Source organism: Micromys minutus, assembly GCF_963924665.1.
Source record: "Micromys minutus genome assembly, chromosome: 1".
Classification (NCBI taxonomy): domain Eukaryota; kingdom Metazoa; phylum Chordata; class Mammalia; order Rodentia; family Muridae; genus Micromys; species Micromys minutus.
The window spans coordinates 43,327,928-43,333,618 of NC_137969.1; the positions used below are offsets into that span (position 1 = coordinate 43,327,928).

Below are 5,691 nucleotides of genomic sequence, written 5' to 3' on the forward strand. Positions count from 1 at the left end.
ATGCTGCTGTATCGTGAGGACCAGAGTTCAGATCTCAGCACGTATGTCAGGCAGTTCACAGGTGCTCCTGGGCATCCCATGCCTTTCTTCCTGGGCCTCTTTGGGCACCAGCACAGGTACATTCATTCATTTACAAGACAAAGACACATACACAAATGATAAAAAAAAAAAAAAAAAAAAAACTAAAACAGCAAAAAGTCAAAATGTTTTCTCTAAAACAGAAACAAGGGATTGGAGGGGGTGAAACAATAGTTCTGTCAGTAAAGCCTCAGTCTCTGGCACCTATGTGAGAAGCAGGGTGGAGTGCCGATCACTTACAATACCAGTGTTAGGGGCTGAGATGGTTCCATTCCTGGAGCTCACTGGCCAGCCAGCTTAGCATAATCACGGAGCCCCAGATCCCAGGGAGGGACTTTGTCTTAAAACCAAGGTGGACAGTGCCTGAGGAAAAAACCATGAGTTCTGTGACATGAGCGAGAGTGCACGCGAACACACTCGCGCACGCGCGCGCACGCGCGCACACACACACACACACACACACACACACACACAAGCACACACAGGAACATGTAAACAAACAAAGAGCTGGTGAATTGTATGGAAGGCTAAAACAACCTATAATCTCACTCCCATTGGTTTTCCTGTTAAAAACATTTGTTGATACTGCATTGGATTTACGGACAGCAATTTGCTAAGTATCCCAATTTTCCTTGACAGCCAGTGGAGGAGAGCACAGTCTATTTCCTTCAGCCTTTTTTGGTGGTGCTGTTTTGCTTCAAGACAGGGTCTCACTAGATGATTCTGGCTGACCTGGAACAGAGACCTGCCTGCCTCTGCTGGAATTAAAGACGTGCCCCACCACACCCAGCCTCCGAGAGTACTTTAATAAGCCCAGGGGCTCAGATGTTCCCAGTGTATTTTGATAAATGTGTGGGGTGGCACCCTTTTTACACTTAGAAATAAGCTTTTATTACCTGTTCTGTGTATGCGGTGCTAGACAGATAGTGTTGGTGCCCACCAAGGTGCAGAGCTATTCCCAGACTGTGTTCCCACACAAATAGGCATCAAAAGTTGTTTGTAGAATGGATCACATGTTTGTACAATGCATTATGCTATACAGTGTATCATAACTCAACGCAGTGGTTCTCAACCTGGGGGCCAAATGATCCTTTCTAGGGAGTTGCCTAAGACCATCATAAAACACAGAGTACAGTTATGAAGTATCGATGAAAATAATTTCATGGTTGGGAATCACCATAACGTGAGGAACTGTATTAAGGAGCTGCAGCACTAGGAAGGTTGAGAACACCAACAAATCCAGTCTGGTGTGATACTTGTGCCATTTGCATGGTCCAGGCAAGGGATGCCTGTCTTAGATGTCAAGCTGAAAACAAACAAGAGGACTGTGCAGTGGTCTAGGGAGAATGTAACCATTCCTTTCACACCTGCTGCCTGTCCCTGTGGGTGAGACAGGACAGTTGCTGTCCTCTGTGCCAGCAGGACTGGGTGGGCAAATGAGAGGGGGAAGGCTCTCCTGGTGTGGTTGACCCTGGACAACCTTGCCATCATGTTACTGGACAGAGGATAGACGGTCCAGCAGGTTCATCCTTCAAATAGAGAGGATGGTGTGTGGCCTTTGAGACTCATCCAAGACATGGTTTATCACGTTGTCTGTTTAATTTTGGGAAATTCTCTACAATCAAGAAGGTAATTTATTTAAAATGGCCTTTCCTACCTTTGTGGTGCGTGTGTGGCATGTACCGCTTACAAGACCTGTTAAGAAAGAGGGCATCGATTTTGGCGTCACACAGGTTAAAAGATCGCAGGCACTTGTCTCCTTTGTTCCAGCGTTAGCGTTCTTGGGATGTCAACATCTCTAGGCTTCGGTGTCTTTTCCCCCCACCAGGTCTAGCAAGTGTCTTAAATGAGCTCTGAAAGGGAAAGCTATGTACATTCAGGACACACCAGTTTGGACTCCTGCGCATGTACAGCGACCCCAAGGCGCGGAGGGCAAACACTGAGTCGAACCCGGCCGGTGTAGTGCTCTCCCGGAGCAGTGTCCCTGCGTGGCATCTTCAGAATTTCTGCCCCGTTTGAGGAGTTCAGCGGGGTGGTCCCTTGCGGGACTCCGTGGGGACAGTGGTACCAGACCCTGGAGGAGGTGTTCATTGAAGTCCAGGTGCCCCCGGGCACCACGCAGGACATCCAGTGCGGCCTGCAGAGGCGACACGTGGCTCTGACCGTGGGTGGCCGCGAGATCCTCAAGGGGAAATTGTTTGATTCTACAATCGCTGATGAAGGAACGTGGACCCTGGAGGATAGGAAAATGGTCCTCATTGTCCTGACAAAAACCAAGAGAGATGCCGCGAACTGTTGGACTTCTCTTCTAGAATCCAAATATGCAGCTGACCCCTAGGTGCAAGACCAAATGCAGAGAAAACTTACATTAGAGCGATTCCAGAAAGAAAACCCTGGCTTTGACTTTTTTTTTGTTTGTTTTTGTTTTTTATAAAACAACTTTATTTTACAAAACAAAGATAAATGTACAGATTTTAAACATTTTTGCTTAAAATTATACATTTTTGTCAGTACTTTTTTTTCAGATTTTAACATAATTTTTACATAAAACTATATGAATAAATTTTTTTAGTCAGTACTTGATTTTTTTCAAGGTTTGATTGTATGCCTTGAAAACTTAATAGTTACAATGAGCTAAAGTACATGTAGAACAAAATGTAACATGGAAATAGTTAAAGTTTTCTTGTTTTGTAAATATTTTTTTTGTTTTGTTTTGTTTTCTTTATTTCTTGGACTTCATACAGTCTGTGAGTTGTTTCTGGGGGAGTGCGAGCCTCTGGGGTTAGCATCCCACTATCACTGACTGCATATTATGTCTGTTCTTTTGTGACTGGGTTATCTCACTCAGGATGATATTCTCTAGATGCAGCCATTTTCTTAAGAATTTGGTTAAGTCATTGTTTCTGGTGGCTGAGTAGTATTCCATTGTGTATATGTACCACAATTTTTGTATCCATTCATCTTCTGAGGGACATCTGGGTTCCTTCCAGCTTCTGGCTATTATAAATAGAGCCGCTATGAACATTGTGGTGCATATATCTTTGTTGTGTATTAAAGTGTCTCTGGGGTATATGCCCAGAAGTGGAATAGCTGGGTCTTCAGGTAGTACTATATTCAATTTTCTGAGGTATCGCCAGACAGATTTCCAGAGTGGTTGTCCTGGCTTTGACTTTAGTGGAGCAGAAATCTCGGGGAACTATACAAAGGGTGGAACAGATTTCTCAAACCTTGAGAAACGACTACTATCGCGCAGTTTCTCTCCGTCTTGTGGATCCGGCAGGTGCTGGCAACTTAATGCAGCTGCGGATCTGAAGGACGAAACATCTGATGTTTACGGTTGAAAGATTGCAACATGTGTTTCAATATGTTTGTAAAGGTTACATTCAGATGTGGTTAGCAGAGGAGATACATCAGCTTTCCTGTGGAAGATGGTAACGTGTATTGCTCTGCATTAAGTTTTATATGCTACATTTTCCTAGTTTCATATTTAATTGTATTTTTACTACAAAAACATTGGAGTACAAATCACATGAAATGAAAAGGTGCCTTCATGGAAAAATATTTTTTTGTGTGAAGCAAAAATAATGTTTAGTAAATTTTTGAGTTAAGAATTGTGTACTCTTCTGTGTAAATATGCTTGCCTGTACACAGAAAGTACAGAACTGGAAAATGTTTAAGAAAGGAAACAGTGCACAGAAGTACTTTGGATAACTTGAGTTAGTGAAAAATTCTAACTAGTTTGCTGCTGGTTTGATTATGTCAAGAAATTGAAAACTGACAAAATCCTAATAACAGAAGAGTTCATTGCCTCTTACTGTCAGAAGACAATTTAGGCCCCTGAGTATAAGTCACAGGCTTCATTTAATTTTAATGATTCAGACAAACTGATCTAGAAAGAAATTCTTTCATCCTCTTTGTGTTATTTTAATTCTTGAAAAAAATTGAAATGTATAAAAAGCTTACAAGTAAAATATTAACAGATTGAAAACTTACACTTTTTCTAATAAATTGACATGTCACCTCAAAAAAAAAAAAAAAAAAAAAGAGGGCATCTGTCAGTACACAAGGGCGGTGAGAGCATTGTGTACATTGTGTAAGAACAGTTTTTGTGTTTATGCTTAATGGTTAAAAAATAAAGAGCGTTACAGTAACAAATAAAATGCACTGAAAAGCCAACTCCTACCCTCTGCTCCCAGTGCTTTTTGTTGTTGGGAGAGAGGCAACCCATGGCATCTTCATTTGCTATAAATGAGGGACTGAAGTTGGACTCAGTGAAGAGGGTAAATACAGTGCAACTGTCAGGTGAATGTCTAGAAAGCCTGGACCTGCACATTCCTCACTGTCCAACCGCTTAGTTTTAAAGAAGTATTTTCTATTTCTGGGAAGGTTGTATTGTATGCTTTAGTCAAAATATTAGTAGGAAAATGCTTACCAGTCTAGCACTGGAGTTCATTATACAACGTTTTAATAAGCAAAATGTGCTTTGAGTTATTTTAAAAAGAGCCTTCCCATAAGACTCCTGAGGATGCCGTGTCCAGCAGTCATGCCCTCCAGGATGGTCAGAGCATCAGAAGCACAGTCTTCATACAGAGAGGAACCCCAGGGTCAGTGCAACTGAGGCTGTAGACCCCAGTGTCAATGTAACTGAGGCTGTAGACCAACCACGTTAGGCACTGTTAACAATTACCTTCACGGAAGTTTAGTTAAATGTATGTGACCCGTGTTCTTCATTACAGATGCGGTTACTTTCACTTCCCTGTTGGGCACTCCTGTGAGAGGGGAAAGGCCCTTGAATTAAGACACCAAACAGCTGTGACACGAATGTTCTCACCAAAGATGCGGCCAGCACAGCAGCAGCACAGTGAGAGAGCTTGAAGCAGTCACGGCTTGTTCATGAACATCCGCTGTTGTCATGTGGCAGATGCTCACAGGAGTGCAGAACTTGACTGGAAAGGGCACGTGTCCTGTAGATAAAGTGGCAGCACACACTGCGATTAGTACTCAAAGACCCAATCTGGGCTCCACATCTCAGAAGTGCCAGTCTGAGCATGGGAAACACCTCTGCATGGCTTTTCTTTCTCCTTAAAGCTCTGGGGATTGTGACTGGTGTTCTGGTGCACTGCTTTCAGTTCTTGCTCACAGATGTGCCCTCTATGACAGATGTGTCCTCTGTGTCACTGACCAGATGTTTATCCATTTCCTGAATTCCTCCTGCCTGCTGGCTCTTATCCTCGGCTTCTCATGCATTTCTGGGAAGACTTCCATCTTGACATTAGCTTGACATGTCTACTTGGCACTTCAGTTGCTTGTATGGTTTTTGTTTTGTTTAGTTTTTTGTTTTGTTTTGTGGTGGTTGTTTTATAACTATTACCATAGAAACAAAGATCTCGGGGAAGTAAACATACCAAGTTGTATGACTCATAACGAAAGCACCTCTGATTAGAACTCTCAGTAATGCTTGCTATACTGGCTAATGGATAATATTGAAACAAATTGTGCCAAACTTGTTATTTAATAATATAATGTTTCACATGAACGCCACTGTCATCTTCAAATGGATCAGAGGTTCTCAACCTGTGGGTTGTGACTGACCTCTTTGGCAAACCTCTATCT

General features: G+C 42.6%; 1 pseudogene across 1 annotated transcript; it reads left to right on the forward strand.

Moving 5' to 3' along the window:
• Positions 1-3,419, forward strand: LOC308424634 (nudC domain-containing protein 2-like; annotated as a pseudogene). Its single transcript has 3 exons — positions 1-116; positions 2,080-2,495; positions 3,262-3,419. The product of its transcript is annotated as a nudC domain-containing protein 2-like (transcript).
• Positions 3,420-5,691: the final 2,272 nt, after the last annotated feature.